Source organism: Dendropsophus ebraccatus, unplaced genomic scaffold, assembly GCF_027789765.1.
Source record: "Dendropsophus ebraccatus isolate aDenEbr1 unplaced genomic scaffold, aDenEbr1.pat pat_scaffold_2108_ctg1, whole genome shotgun sequence".
Taxonomy (NCBI): domain Eukaryota; kingdom Metazoa; phylum Chordata; class Amphibia; order Anura; family Hylidae; genus Dendropsophus; species Dendropsophus ebraccatus.
This window is the reverse complement of record NW_027209550.1, coordinates 1-16,599: the sequence shown is the minus strand read 5'-3', so window position 1 is coordinate 16,599 and position 16,599 is coordinate 1. Positions and strand designations below refer to the sequence as shown.

General features: G+C 42.3%; 1 pseudogene; it reads left to right on the top strand.

Moving 5' to 3' along the window:
• The first annotated feature begins 248 nt into the window (after positions 1-248).
• LOC138775819 (anion exchange protein 3-like) lies at positions 249-12,392 on the top strand (annotated as a pseudogene).
• Positions 12,393-16,599: the final 4,207 nt, after the last annotated feature.

Sequence of the window (16,599 nt, the reverse complement as noted above, 5' to 3'; positions counted from 1 at the left end):
AATGTGTCCTGGATTAAACGGTGAATACAATGAACTAATCTGGACGCTGGTCGTCCATTGACCTCTACCCAACGTCCTAGGGAAAGAAGGGAACCATCTCACGTGTTACTCTACTTTCTAAAACAGACCCATGTGCCCGACACTGACATCACTGGGCAACGGGATGGCTGAAGAACGTCATGGAAATCCATGGAGATGTCCGGGGACATGGAGAACTCAATAGAACAGGCGGGTAGTGGACACATAGAGAAGATACACCAGATGGACAGGCTGGAGACAACACCAGAGCATTGAGGCAAGGTGGAGATAAGGGATAATCTTATGGGATGGACTTTAGAAGAAGCAGGTAGATTATACATAGACTAAGACGGGGACACATTGACTTTTTTAGTTAATCTTCAAGCAACCATTCCAATTCTACCAGGCAGAAATAGAGAAGGGATCGGGTAACTTAACACCAATACCATTTTTGGGTTCCACATTGAGCTGATTGCAAGCGCTATGTCTTGCACCGTCATTTGGTTTCGGGTCAGATGATATGTGGACATTGTGCATAGGATCCGACCCCTCGGCTTGGTATTCATATGTTCCAGTTGAGTAGCTGACCTTTCCCAGAAATCAGAATATTGTAGGAAGTCTCTGGTTCGGCCGACACCAAGAATAAGACCAAGACCTTAATTTCAAGACAGTAGTCGAAGAGAAGTAAGATGAGAACCATACAGGAAGGAGATGAGAGTGAAGGGAAGGAGGAGGCCTCAAATGAAGTGGTTAGGAAAGAAAGTTCCACCAGAAATATAAGGGACTTCGGTAGGACATGAGGACTTTGGGAGTTTGTTCTGAACTTTGATGATTACGATCTTTGGGAGTCCATCAAAACCCATCTATCCCATCCAGATGGAGACAACATTCGTAAGTAACTTTCTTCTGTTCTACTTTATGTCATTTATGCCTTCAGTTTAGTTTTTGTGTTTTGTTACTATTTCACCTGTCCTATAATATATCTAGGGAGGTGTCTACAAGACAGATGTAGTGCTTTTTGTGCTGCTTGACTCACAGATATTTCTTAAAGGGATTTTTATCACAACAGAGAGCCCCATTTAGTTTGGAGCCATGATGGAGATTCTAATACCTCAACCTCTACCTGGGGAAGTTGCACCCAGCCAGACTTTATTCCTACTAGTTGTCCATGTTAGAGGGCTATCAATACAGAATGGTTCTCCATCCTGGTTCGGAGTGATCCTGAGCAGGGACCCCCATCTATAACATTCAAATGGATTAATATGGTAGATATGGGCAGGGGGGTCGGCTTCACCTCTTTAGTAAATCTTATACCAAGTACAATAATAGAGCTTCTCAGCCTTAAAAGGAAAAAAGTTATCAGAAATTGACCTTTTGTTTAAATTAAAGTTTTTATGTCAAACATATTTTTTATGTTTTTTTCTCCATTTTACTATTTATCTTATTATGAAATAATCTTGCAGTTTCCATTCTCACCACTAGGCCTAAAACTAAGCTAAGATTTCCTGTTTTTTTTTGATAAGGAAAAGTGACCTGCTGTAAAGTGACCTGTGCAGCATAAAGCGAAAGTTGACACCGGAAGAAAGAGATTTAAATAGATGAATCTGACAGGTCACAGAGCATGGTCTGTCCATTGTTGCCAATGTCCATGGGGCTTGCCCCATAATAGTGTATAAAAAAAAATGTTTAATCTTGTTTTTATCTTTATTTTTGAAAATTTCCATGACGGTGGCCATATTGGAGGCAAATGCTTTCCTCCTGTATAATTAGTGCCGAAGGAATTGTGTGCTTTATGGCAGCTGCAATGTATAGGAGTCAATTGACAAAGGAACCTTTTTATAATAGGGAAGCATCTCATCATGACCAGTATGGGTATTGGTTGGTGGCTTTCAAGATGGCGGAAGGATACGTTAGGCCTCTGTTTAAATCACATATAAAGCCCAAAATCAGAGAAATATGTTGTAAGGCTTTAACAAATGGCTACATTGACCTAACGCATATCATCAATATACCGGTTGGTGGTCATATCTTACAGATGACTGAGTAGTTCCTGGCTTTTGACTGTGTGTAGTGTTTAGTGTATGTTTTTCAGATGAGTTTTATTTACAATCCAAATCGCACCTTACCCCTTCACCTTGGTTGTCTCTTGTGTATAGTCCTCAATCTGGATGAACCTCCAGTACTGCGGAGGCAGCTGGTAACGAAGAATCGTGCGAGCCGGAAGGAGGCCATGGTCATGCCACCACAGGCCAACTGGGCCAAGAAAAAAACTGATAGGAAGGGACCCCATGAGGTAAGCCCAAGGACCAGACCCAACAAGGAAGACTCATACTTAAGAATATTCTACATAACAACACAAGGTTGTGTCATCAATTTTGTGGTTTCTTTATGGTGGTGACACAAAGGAACATCATGGCCATGTATTCTAGATGTTACTCGATTGCTTTTTATATTGTGTCTCCAGGTCTTTGTGGAGCTGAACGAGTTGGTGTGTGAAGGAGTCCATGAAATGCAATGGAAGGAGACTGCTCGCTGGATAAAATTTGAGGAGGATGTGGAGCAGGACACATCACGATGGGGAAGACCTCATGTGGCTTCCTTGTCATTCCGTAGCCTGCTCGAGCTCAGGAAGACCATCACCCATGGTGGGTTTTTGTAGGTTCATCTGTTGACCATTTGACACCAAGATATCTGACAGAAGCTGTCCCATAGTGTGCTAAAAGATTGGCCCAGCAGATGGGTCTTTCTATGCAATTCCGTAACTTTCACATTGAGGGGGTACTATAGGTGTATCTATGATTGGTACCTATAAGTACCATTATTGGAGATAATGGTAAAGAAAAAAAAAAAAGGTCAGCGCCATATACCACTCCATCCAAATGATTCGATTTCCATTCCTTTTCACATCTATGATGATTGTCCTGGTGGCTTTATCAGCTGCAGACTGACACTGTGCATACATGTATTGGTAAATCTCATTCACTATGACTAGAGAACAAAAATTCAGTCTGTTCTGTTCTTCACTTATTTTTACTGCCTGCATTTGTATTACAGGAGCTGTACTCTTGGATTTGGACCAGACCACCATGCCCGGAATCGCCCAGATGATTGTAGAGACTATGGTTGTTTCTGACCAGATACGAGTCATCGATCGTTCTAACGTTTTGCGGTCACTTTTGTTGAAGCATAGGTAACCCATCAAAAGTGGATGTAGGTTAAATCCAGATACATCCTTGTTCACTGTCATAGATTCATAACTATAGCTATATGTCCAAAATGTCTGGTCTATGGCCTCTCACTAAAGAGGATGTGTCACCTACATTTTCTTTTACTGATTAACGTCAGATTCTAAAGCTTGTTTTTTTATTCTAATTTGTTTCGATTTTCTGACAATTTTATTTTTTTTATTTCACTATTTGTACATTGTTGTGGTGGCAGCCATATTGCCTGAGCTGTTTTTAACATGCTTTACAACAAGACTCATGGACATAGATGACAATAAACAGACTCTGTCCACTTGAGATGAATCTGAAACATTACTGAGCACGCTCTGTGATCTGTGAGGAGGTCATTCCACAGGGAGCTGCTATTGTCTCCTCTATTTACTGGTGTCACATGACGCTGCAATGCTGTACAGATCACTTTACAGCAGTCTCCTCTTATGACTACAGACACAACAGGAAGTCTCGGCTTAGTTTTATCCACAGTGATGAGAATTAAAAATGCAAGATTTTAGGATTATTTTATAATATAGATAGAAAAATTGAAAATTAGAATACATATCAACAAAAATTGTTAAAAATATGTTTAACATAAAAACCTTATTTATACAATAAGTTATTTTTGATGACACATTCTCTTTCAGAATGACACGTATTCACGTGTGATGAAAGGTCTATTGGATATTTCTTGAAGGGGTTATCCAGTGTTAGAAAAACATGACTACTTCCTTCCAACAACACCACTCTTGTCTCAAGTTCAGGTGTGGTTTGCAAATAAGCTCCATTCACTTCAATGGAACAGTTGCAAAACCTGCACCCAAACTGGAGACACGAGCGGTGCTGTCACTGGAAGAAAGTGGCCATATTTTTCTGATACTGGATAACCCCCTTTAAGTGTCAACCTTTTTGTCTTTGGTAGCCATCCTAATGATGGAAGAGAGTCTCATCATCCTCGTGTCACCCCCACCTCTTCTGGTCCAAGCAACCATGTCACAGCCACCAGCCCATCCAAAGAAACCGCCACCAATAATTCCCATAGTGACCAAGACAGTAAACAGGTGAGCCGGGCCGGTGGGTTCTGTCATGAAGGGTATTCCTATCCAAAGAAGTTTTCCCCTGATAAGCTGATCGTGGAGGTCTGACCAATGGGCCCCCCATCTATCCCGATCCCGCACATACACAGCCAGCTCTCTCTTCACTTTCTATCGCGGCAGACCAGACAGTCCAACCCTCGGACTGCACATGGCAATGGTTAGCAGCCAAGTCCTACAAATATCTGACTTGCTGGGCCCATATAAGTCAGGTTAAAATAAGTGGATTTTTTTTGCTATCACCAATGACACAATGGTGGAGATTTATCAAATGGGTGTAAAGTAGAATTTGCTCAATTACCCCTAGCAACCAATCAGATTCCACCAGATTTTCCAAGAAATCTGTGAAAGATGTAAAGTGAAACCAGATTAGTTGCTAGGGGCAACTGAGCCAGTTTTGCTTTACACCACTTCTATAAATCTCCCCCAATATCTTATGTTCTCTAGAAAACAGTGAACGGACCAGACGGTCACCGTATGAAACACTGGAAGCTCATGGAGAAGATTCCAGAAAATGCTGAGGCCACCGTCGTTCTTGTGGGTTAGTAAATGTTATCTGTATTAACTTCAGTGCTTGGAAGGTGCATGGGTGGTGTAAGAACTGCAAAGCCTCTGTTAGTAGAGAGAAATGTTAGGGCTAAAGCAGGGATGGGGAGCCTTCGACCCTTCAGCTGTTGTAAAACTACAATTCCCATCATGCCTGGACAGCCGAAGGCTGTCAAGGCATGATGGGAGTTGTAGTTTTACAACAGCTGGAGGGCTGAAGGTTCCCCATCCCTGGGTTAAAGGAACACTGTGTTATGCCTAGTGCAAGCCAACAATTGCTTAAAGGGATATTCTGTGTAGAACAGATATGTCTAGTGCAGGACCTGAGGGGGCGGAGCATGACAAAGGGATTCCCTCTTTGGTTGTCATGCTCCGCCCCCTCAGGCCCTGCACTAGACATATCTGTTCTACACAGAATATCCCTTTAAGCAATTGTTGGTATTGTGTACATTAGAGTGGTATGACTGGTTTGCTCCAGTTTCTTTGTAGACGTCCATTACAGCTCTGGTTGCAGATTCCGTGTCTAGGCCACCATCCAATGCTGCTCATAGACTTATGATTATCCTTTGCAGGTTGTGTGGAGTTCTTGGCCAATCCCGCTATGGCGTTTGTGCGTCTCAGTGAGGCGGTACTGCTTGAGTCCGTTCTTGAGGTTCCGGTCCCTGTGCGGTTCCTGTTTGTTTTGCTGGGTCCTACTCAGTCTAATATGGATTACCATGAGATCGGACGCTCCATCTCCACTCTTATGTCAGACAAAGTAAGTACCCATGGTGGTAGTGCAGCCATACTGAATAGATGGTATACCTATATCTGTACTGGGTATATGGTTAGAGAGTCGAGGCTTAAAGGGGTTTTCCACTCAAACATAAATTTTAATATGTTGCTGCCCATGGCGAAACTAACAATTCCTTCCATACTTGTTAATATCTGTTTAGTCTCCTTCCCCCAGTTATGGGCTGCTGCTTTCTGCTCAAAACCAAAAAAATCTTTGTGTGAGCTTTTCTCTTTGTCTCCCCCTCCCTTCTGAGAGGGCTGATGTATGCCCCTGGCCCTTGCGCCTTCAGCCACAAGAGCCCCCCCATTCACATACTCACCTGGCCCGGCACAGTCCCCCAGTATTCATTCTTCCAGCTCCCCAGAGCATGATTGACATCACTCGTGTGCCAGGGAGCTGGGAGAATAAAAGAACGCTGGGGGGCTGTGCCGGGCCAGGTGAGTATGTGTATGGGGGGGCCCTATAGTTTTTTGCTATGGGGAACCATGAATCTTAGCTACGCCCCTGGCTGTCTCAGAAGGGAGGGGGAGGAGGGGGGGGGCAGAGAGAAAAGCTCTCACACAAATTTTTGTGTTTTCAGCAGCAGCTCAGAACTGAATAGATAATAACAAGACTGAATAAATAATAAGAAGTATGAAAGGAATTGTTAGTCTCACCATGGGCGGCAACATATCAAAACCCTTCTATCCTGCCATGAAAGAAGAAGATTGAGGTTATTACTTTTCCACTAAAAAATAAGCTTCAAATCCTCGGCATAGACTCAATATCAGAAACATGGATCTGCAAACCCTATAAACCAGGCCGGTGACAGGGCCCCTTTAAGAGCAACGCAATTGTTATTCCCTGACTAGAACTTATTCAGCGCACTTTGTACAATACCAGGTGTATAAAACACTTGACTTTTATTTCTATAGTTGCAAAATTACAGGTAGGAAGGACCCTTGAAATTATAGCGCTCGACCTGCAGAGATGTATGAGCGGCCGGGGAGGGTGACACTAATACCATACAATTATCTGATTGTGAAGGGTGAATTGTACTGAATGGGGAGATGTCGCCCTTCACCTTCTCCTGGTGCACGGTGGATACTGTACATTACCGCAGCCATGAAGGCAGCGCCGCCGGCTTGTGATTATTACTTCCCGCTGGGATTTTTTACTTGGTTGAATAGATGTAATTACAGTGATTTTACCGGCGCAGGATATAGATCAGCTGACACGGAAACGCTAAAGTATCGGCAATTATAAGGAGATTATAAGGGTCTGCTGACGGACGGAGTAATGATAGTCAGTGGATGATGATATGGAGCGCGGCTCATCGCTCCTATTATACATCGCTCCTTGGGTGTAGTAGAATGAATTATTTAGGGACCACATTGTGCTAAAAACTCTGATTTTACTAATATTGAATACTCTCTGTATGTTATGTAATATGCCAGGCTGATTAATTTATTCTAGATACGGCTTAGGCTGTGCACATGGGATTTAAAGGCTTAAAGGGGTACGCCGGCAAAAACATTTTTCTTTCAAATCAACTATAACTATAACTTTCTGGAATTTATGAAGCGTCCGCCTGAGGCGTACGCCAGGGAGAAGTTGCAGATTCGCCCCTTCTCCAAGGCGTATGCCTGCTGTATGCCCCACTCGCTCGATGGGCGTGCTGTGGGAGCTTGGGGGGGGCTAGACAAGGCAGTGAGGAAGCGCGGCCTCCTCCCGCGCTTCATTTACGCCTGCAAGCTGGAAGCAGGTGTAGATTTAGTATGCTGGACGCAGGTTTGGGCACCCGGCCGGCCCGATTCACTAAGAGGCGTGCGCCTCTTAGTGAATTCTGCCGGGAAAAGGGGCGGGGCCTAATATAAGACCAGCGTACTTGTATGCCAGTCTTGATAAATCTCCCCCTATGTGTATATATAAACTTTCTTTCATGAAGGTATATAAGTTTGCAACTTTAATAACCTTGTAATTAAAATGTTAGAAAATGTAAATAATTGTTTTAAACTTATTTACACTGAGTGGCATCAGAAAGTGCAAAAGGGCCTCCCTGCTGCCACTAATGGCGGTGTCAGGAACTGCAGGGCTGCACAAGCACTACTGACACCAATAGCTTCCTTAGGTGTAATGTCTATTCTCATGGTAATGATAACTCAGATCCCACCCCTTTAACTACCTACATGTTGTCTATAGTGACCACAGCATCTAAGGGGTTAGAGAGAAAAAGCATGGGGGTGAGCAACAGTCAAAATGAAGACCCCCTCCTAGGCCTGCCATCGAAATACTCTTACTACAGGAGTATTGTAGTGTATTGTGGAAGTGATCACAAATGATCACTTGTCCCATATGGGGACTGAAGGTATTAGAAAAAAATATAGAGAAAATAAAAGTAAAAATAACTTTAAAACCCCCAATGATCACATAGAAAAAAAACCTGAAAAAGAATATAGTTGATATCACCATGATTGGAAGTGTCCAGAAGAATGTTAAATTATTGTTAAAACAGTAAAAAAAAAATTAACAAATTAACCAAATTTGCGCTTTGTTTTTTATTGTTTACCTTAACTCTCAACAAACATTGGAAAAAAAAAAACCTAGATTCACCCAAAAATGAAAATATTCCATAAAAGTATCTAAGCCCTGATATAGCTCCATATCTAGAAATATAAAAAGGTTACAAAATGGTGATGATTTTTTAAAGATTTTTTTTTTTTTAATTTTACTGGTATTGTTTTATTTTTTATTTTATTTTATCGTTTTTAAACTTTTTAAGTTTTTCAATGTAAATTTTGTTTTTGTCCAGGTTTTCCATGAAGCGGCGTACATGGCTGCAGATAGACACGACCTTCTGAATGCTATCAATGAGTTCCTGGATTGCAGTATGGTTCTCCCGCCGTGCGAGGTGGAAGGGAAGGATCTTCTACGCTCTATCGCTACTTTTCAGAAGGATCTACTGAGGAAGAGGAGGGAGAGGGAACAGCGACGCTCAGCCAGGGAACACGCAGCTCCGAAATTGACGGGACAACCAGAAGGTGAGAGGTTCAGTCCTTTGGATGTAGAACAAGGATGGGGAACCATCTGTAGCAAAACTACAATCCCCATCAAGCCTGGCCTAATGCTTTGGCTGTCCAAGCATGATGGGAATTTTAGTTTTGTGAAGCGTTCTTCGTCGCATATGTGGAGCATGAGGACCTCTAACGTTACTCAGTGTCCTCCCTCAGATTTCTAAGGATAAATATTGGGCAGGTGTAATCCATCCATCTTATACCATGTCCTCTCTTCTGCGCAGACACTACAGTAATGAAGCCAGAGGAGGAGGATGATGATGACGTAGAGAGTGAGCTGGATCCTCTGGAGCGCTCTGGATTTCTTTTTGGGGGTCTGATTCGTGACATACGCCGGCGGTATGTGAGATACTGGAGCGACATCAAGGACGGGCTCAACAGTCAGTGTTTTGCAGCCGCCCTGTTTATCTACTTTGCGGCCCTGTCTCCGGCCATCACTTTTGGGGGTCTCTTAGGTAACACTTGCTGATTTCTAGCTACGTTTAGTGCACACATATCTGTATTTATCATGTCACATGAGGCACATAAGTGTGCAATAGGGCTGAAATTCCTGGAGGTGTCAGTAATATGGAAAATGATTTAGCTTTACTAGATAAGTGGTCCAAACAATGGAAACTGCTGTTTCCAAATGTAAAATAATACACTTGGGGAGGAGGAATCCTCTATCCGAGTATCATATCAGAAGTTCTGTGTTGGCAAAGACTTTAGAAGAGGAGGATTTAGGGGTAGTGATTTCTGACCAGGCCGTAGGGAAAGCTAATGGTATGCTGGGCTGTTTATATAATGCTATGCTGGGCTGTATATATATATATAATGGTATTCTGGGCTGTTTATATAATGGTATGCGAGGCTGTATATATATATATATATATATATATATATATATATATATATATATATATATAAAATGGTATGCTGGGCTGTATATATATAATGGTATGCTGAGCTGTATATATATTGGTATGCTGGCCTATATATATATTATTGGTATGCTGGGCTGTACATATAATGGTATGCTGGGCTGTATATATATGTAACGGTATGCTGGGCTGTTTATATAATGGTATGCTGGGCTGTATATATATGTAATGGTATGATGGGCTGTATATATATAATGGTGTGCTGGGCTGTAAACATTGTATACATATAATAGTATGCTGGGCTGTATATATATATATATATATATATATATATATAATGGTATGCTGGGCTGTATATATATTGGTATGCTGGGTTGTATATATATATATATATATAGTGGTATGCTGGGCTGTATATATAATGGTGTGCTAGGCTGTATACATATAATGGTATGCTGGGCTGTGTATATATAATGGTATGCTGGGCTGTATATATATAATGGTATTCTGGGCTGTATATGTAATGGTATGCTGGGCTGTATATATATAATGGTATTCTGGGCTGTATATATATATAATGGTATGCTGGGCTGTATATATATAATGGTATCCTGGGCTGCATATATATGTAATGTATGCTGGGCTGTATATATATATTTAATGGTATGCTGGGCTGTATATATATAATGGTATGCTGGGCTGTATATATATATAATGGTGTGCTAGGCTGTATACATATAATGGTATGCTGGGTTGTATATATAATGGTATGCTGGGCTGTATATATATGTAACGGTATGCTGGGCTGTGTATATATAATGGTATGCTGGGCTGTATATATATATATATATATATATATATATATATATATATATATATAATGCTATGATGTCCTGTATATATATAATGCTATGCTGGGCTGTATATATATACCGTATTTTCCGCCGTATAAGGTGACTGGGCGTATAAGACGACCCCTGACTTTTAAGAAGATTGTCAGGGGTTCGCCTTATACGCAGGAAAATGTTAACCCCTGCCTGACCGCAGCTCTGCAGGGAGAGATTTGAGAGAATGAGAGAGGCGCCGAAAATTCCCGAAGCCTCTCTCATTCACCCGAAACTCTCCCGGCAGCCAAGCGTCTCCAAGCCTCTCCGATAACACTCGGCTGCCCGGCAGAGGTTTGGCGATCTCCGCCTCTGCACTGCCTGCGCCGGGAACGGTACTGAAGGCGCACGGAGGCCGGGAACGGGCCCCAGGTGAGTTAAATGTTTGATTTTTTTTTCATAGTGGTTGCCCCATTCGGTGGGGATGGGGCTATTTTTGCGTCCCCCCACCGTATGGGGCGACCGTACCCGGCGTAAGACAACCCCCGACTTCTAAGAAAATCTTTCAGGGTTAAAAAGTCGTCTTATACGCCGGAAAATACGGTATATAATGGTATGCTGGGCTGTATAGCTAGAGGTATAACCAGTAGGAAGAGGAGATTGTGATCCCGCTATATAGAGCTCTAGTGACATCACATCTGGAATACTGTGTCCAGTTCTGGAGACCTCACCTATAAAAAGATAGTGATAAAATAGAACAGGTCCAAAGACGGCTACAAAAATGGTGGAGGGTGTGAGGTATAGAAAATATCAGAAAAGACTTAAAGGGGAACTTTTATACACAAAGAGCAGAGGAGGAATGTGCGTCTCTTTCCTTCCTCCTCTGTGCCATTCCCGTGCTGTTAGCAGTGTAATCCTCAGCATCTTTAGGAGCACTGATCGACCTCAATCACGTGAGCCGGCCCGCTCCTTCTAATGATAATCAATTGGCGATCTGGGGGAGGGGCAGTCTTCCTAACGGAGCACAGGACCGAGGATTACACTGCTAAAAGCTCTGGAATGGCGCTGAGGAGGAAGTAAAGAGACATAGCCTCATCCTCGGCACCCAGTGCACAATAGGAGGCTATTGCTGATGGAATTTGAATCTGTATAGTCTGGAGGAAAGAAGGACATGATGGAAACCTTTATATATGTTACAGGACTAAATAGGGTTCAGGAGGGAAGTGTTTTTTACAAAAAAAAATTAACTTAAGAACAAGAGAACACAGTGAGAGGTTATTGGAAAAATCAAGTGAGAAAATATTACTTTACTGAAAAGAGTAGTAGATGCTTGGAACAAATTTCCAGCAGATGTGGTTGGTAAATCTACAATAACAGAATGTAAACCTGCCTGGTATATACATATATCTATCCTAGGATAATAAGAAGAGAAATACTAAGGGCCGACTAGATGGACCGGGGGGCTTTCTGCCAACAATCTCATAAGTTTTTATATTTCTATGTGTTCTACTCCAGCCACATCCAAAGCTGCGAGCAAAGTGTTATCATCACAAACAATCAGGGCTAAAACTTTCTTTACATTCTCAGGGGAGAAGACGCAAGGATTGATGGGGGTGTCAGAGCTCATAGTATCCACCTCAGTGCTCGGGGTCATCTTCTCCTTACTCGCCGCACAGCCCTTACTCATCATCGGCTTCTCAGGTCCACTTCTTGTCTTTGAAGAAGCATTTTTTAAGGTATGAAAGAAATCTAAGACTCAGTTTACCTTTAGTATCTTACTTCCAGTGATTGAAAGTCAGTGCGGGTCATGTGATGAAGTGCGGGTCATGTGATAGTCATGTGATGACCACACAGTTATGGGGCTTTTCCAGTGACGGCCTTGTTATCAGAGTTCTCTGCACCTGTGCATCCATCATGTGACCAGCACAGATTTGAATTTATGCACATGATAAATCATTTCACTTCTCACAGAAGATGTCAATAAGGAGAACCAAAGACATGTAAGACCTTTCCACTGAATTAGACTCCACTGTGGGAGGAGACAATAGAAATGGTCACCTCTGCAATAACCCCGACTATCATAAGACTAAGGGTCCAGTGACCCCTTGGTTCATTGCATTGGCTGTCAAACATGCATTCTGCTGCTTCATTCAAGTCTATGAGCCTGATGTAGCTGGGCAAGTACAGCTCTCGGCTTTCCTCATTGGTCCTCTAGAGCTGAAAGGTTCCCGGCAGTCGGAGCCCCACCGATCAGACACGTACTGCTTATCGTGTGGATAGGTGATGAGTACTGAACCTCAAAACAGCCAACAAATAAAAAAGCTATTGGTTCCATTATTTTAGCCATTTTTTATTTTATATTAAACATTTTTTGAGCCTTTACAGCTCAAAATGGCCCAAAAGTTTGATCACTAAGAATCTGAGCTAAATAAGAGAAATATAATGAAATACAAGGCGGAAAAGGTAGAAGTCAAGGAGTTCAGTCTTCTTATCACTCTGCCGGGAGTCATTAAAACAACAACATTAACTTTTTTTGTGTAAAAAATAGATTTGAATCTGTTTCATTTGAATAAAAAACAATTCTGGAGATGTTGGTGTAACATCTTCAAGAAGTATTAGGAGTCAGGGATGAAATCCAACATGAACTATCTTTATTCGTGTCTCCACACATAGATCTGCAGCTTCTCTCCAGCCCCTGAGCAAGCAACTAACTCCTACTTCCTGGTTCCTGTCCCATGTGCACTGCTCTTAAAGGGACAGGACTGCTTGCTACATATTACATCACCCCCCTTGTTTTTTTTTTGTTTTTGTTTTTTTTACATTACATGTGTACAGTTAAGGTAAAGTATATACCAAAAACAACAATACAAAAAAAACACAATTCGCAGTCCTGAATATAGTTCAATCAAACAGGAACAGATTCCAAGACCCTGGCTACATCTCCTCAATCAGTCTGGATGGGGTTCTTCGTTCTCTGGTGGGATACCTTCTAGAAGAGTCAGGATCACCGCTAACTGATGGGCTGGCTATGTCCTGCTGAGAGCTGCCACCATCAGCAGCAGCTCCATCAGTCTCAGAGAGTTCATCAAAGTTGTTGGCTGGTAGTACTTTGAGGCATTCCTGGTTATGGAGTGTCCATCTCGCGCAGCTGTGACCATGCTTCCTTTCTTGGCCATTACATAATAGCCCGCTGGGTCATACACTGGAGAAGTCTTATTGTTTTGCTTTTGACGAACAACCACTGTATCACCCGTCTGAATAGCAGAGGGCTGTGCATGGCGTCTCTTATCTGCATAACGTTTCATTTTGTTCTTGTTGTGGTAAGTCGGTTGGTCTAACGTAGACTCAGCTGGCAGGGCATGTGTAGCTACATCGGAATACGTATGCGAGGAGTAGTTCGGCCCAAACAGGAGCTGACTGGAGCAGCATTAGTTGTTGATGTGGCGTACTTCTGTAGTTGCGCAGGAATTTGTACAAGGCCTGCTTCAGCGGTATATGCTCCAGACTGGCTGCTTTGACTCTCTTGCCTAAGGTGCGCATAAATCTTTCCACAATTCCATTTGCTTGTGGCCAGCAAGGGGTAATCTTCCTATGAGTAAACCCAAGATATTCCGAAAATTGTATCAAATGCATGTCCATTAAATGGAGGTTCCATTATCCGTCTTCACTATCTGTGGAATACCATATGCTGAGAAGATATTATCTAACTCAGGTAAGACACTGGTTGCTGAGGTTGATGAATAAATGCAATTGTAAGATATCTTGAATATTCATCAATTGTCACCAGGATGTATTGTCCATTAGGTAATGGACCATAGATATCAACTGCAACTTCCTCCCAGACATTGTGGGTAGAGGAGACATTTGTAAGGGCTCTGGGGTGTGATGAAGGAGTGATAAGCTGGCATGTATTGCAATGTTTTATATGTGTTCCACTAAATGATCCATATTTGGGAACCACACCTTTTCTCTGAGAAGTTTTTTTGTACCCACAATTCCCAGATGACCTTCATGAGCAATCTGTATGACTTTGGTACGCAAGACCTTCGGAACCACCAGTTTGGTACCTCTGAGAATGAGGTGGTCCTCAGTCACCTGACACTGGGAGAATGACTTTAGCTCCTTAAGGTGATTTCAGGATCTGGAAATTTGGTCCTCTGAATCTCATGCCATCTTCCATTCTGGATATTTGCATTAAAGCACAGAGTGTCTTGTCATTTGCTGTTGCTGTCACAAATTGATCAGCTGAAAGTGCCTTTGGCACTGCATGAACTGTCACAAAGTTGATATACCTTTCAGTTGCTTGATGTACACCTTGGTCTTCTTCTGAGGGATGTCTAGAAATGTAATCAGCTGGATTACTGTATTTTCCAGGTCGATGAACAATTTTGTAATTGTAATCTTGAAGGCGCAGACCCCACCGTTCAATCCTTGCCGGCATCTTGGCTCTTGGGTTTCCAAAAAATGGTGAGGAGCGCTTGATGATCAGTGACTATGGTGAAAGGCGCTCCATAGAGGAAGAGATGAAAACACTCACAGCCCCAGACAACTGCCAGGCTCTCTTTTTCAGGTTGAGAATATTTTTTTTCTGTATTTGTTAATGCTCTGCTAGCATATGCAATGATGGCAGGATCTGGAGTACTGGGTAGGTATTGTGTCAGAATGGCTCCCAGTCCCACCGGACTTTCATCCACAATCAATTCAGTATGTAAGACGGGATCAAAGTAAGCCATGGTTGTCGTTGAGCACAGTTCATTTTTGATTGCATCAAAAGAATTTTGACATTCTGGAGACCATCTGAATTCACAGCCTTGTTTTGTGAGGTGTCTTAGTGGTGCGCTAATGGTAGGAAAATTCTGGATATATCGAGCACAGTAACTGGACATTCCAAGAAAAGAACGAACTTCGCTGACATTCTGAGGAACAGAGGCCATTTTTATTGCATGTACCTTTTTTGGATCAGGCCATATGTGACCATAAAACTCCAATGAAGTTTAGTTAAATTCACACTTCTCTTTGTTCACAGTAAGTCCCCGAGATGCTAAGCATTGAAAGACATCATGTAGCGCACAATTGTGTTCAGCTTGGGTTTTGCCAAAAACTAAAATGTCATCACTGTAGTTTAAAGCATTGGGGATATGTTGGATTACACTTCTTATGGCATCTTAAAAAATCTCTGCAGCTGAACATACCCCAAATGTCAGCCGTTTGTACCGTCTTAGGCCTAAATGTGTAGGAAATGTTGTTAAGTATCTGGACTCTGGGCTCAGCTCAGCCGATGGTAACCTTTGTGAAGGTCCAGTTTTGAAAAGAAAGTTGCTGCATTCAGTAAATGAATAATGTCATTAATTGTGGTAGAGATGTGTCTCTCTCTCTGAATAGCAGCATTTGGCAGGCGCATGTCAACACACAGTCTCACCTGGTCAGGATTTTGGGAAATGGAGAAACCCAAGGAGTGGGACCAGTGACAGTTTCAACAATATCATCATCTTCTAAAGACTGGAGTTCCTTTTCCACCTTTTTTCTCAGATGAAACGGAATGCGCCTGTGGGATTGCGCCACTGGGCGAACATTCCTCCACATGAAGATGTACTTGAAAGTCCTTCAGTTTTTCCAAGTCCACTGAACAAAGAGGCAAATTCATTATCAGAGTTTTCACATCCTGCTCAGCAGATGAGTTATTGTATGGATGATCTGAATGATGCCCAGATTTAGGCAGTAACTGAGAAGACAGCACTACAGAACCTTTTAGGATGTTAAAAACTTGTTTTTTTGATCGTGCCTTTGTAGCTATTTCAGCTTCAAATTTTCCACAGTAGGTAATGGGTCTGAGATCCATATGGGAAGATTTTAGTCTGCACAGTTTCCAGGACCGGCTTTGTCTGCAATGTCTCATATGTATCACTGTCTACAATGTTCACTGAGGCCCCAGTATCAATGGTGAAGTAAATCTGTATTGAGTATTGTGACTGTAACACTTGGAGACTCCAAGATTAGGTGTAGGATTGATGAATACATAGTCCTCCCTAGTGTCGGTGTCTCCTCTTCAACCTTGATGCGGACTTTTACATTAGTCTGTTTAGCTGGAGTGTAAGGAGACTTGGGTATAATGATCTGCACACTGCTGCAAACGTTTCGGACGCACTTGCTGCAGGTTTGTCCTAAGGCTGGACATTTGTTTACATGAGGAAAGTCTTTCCCACACCCGGTA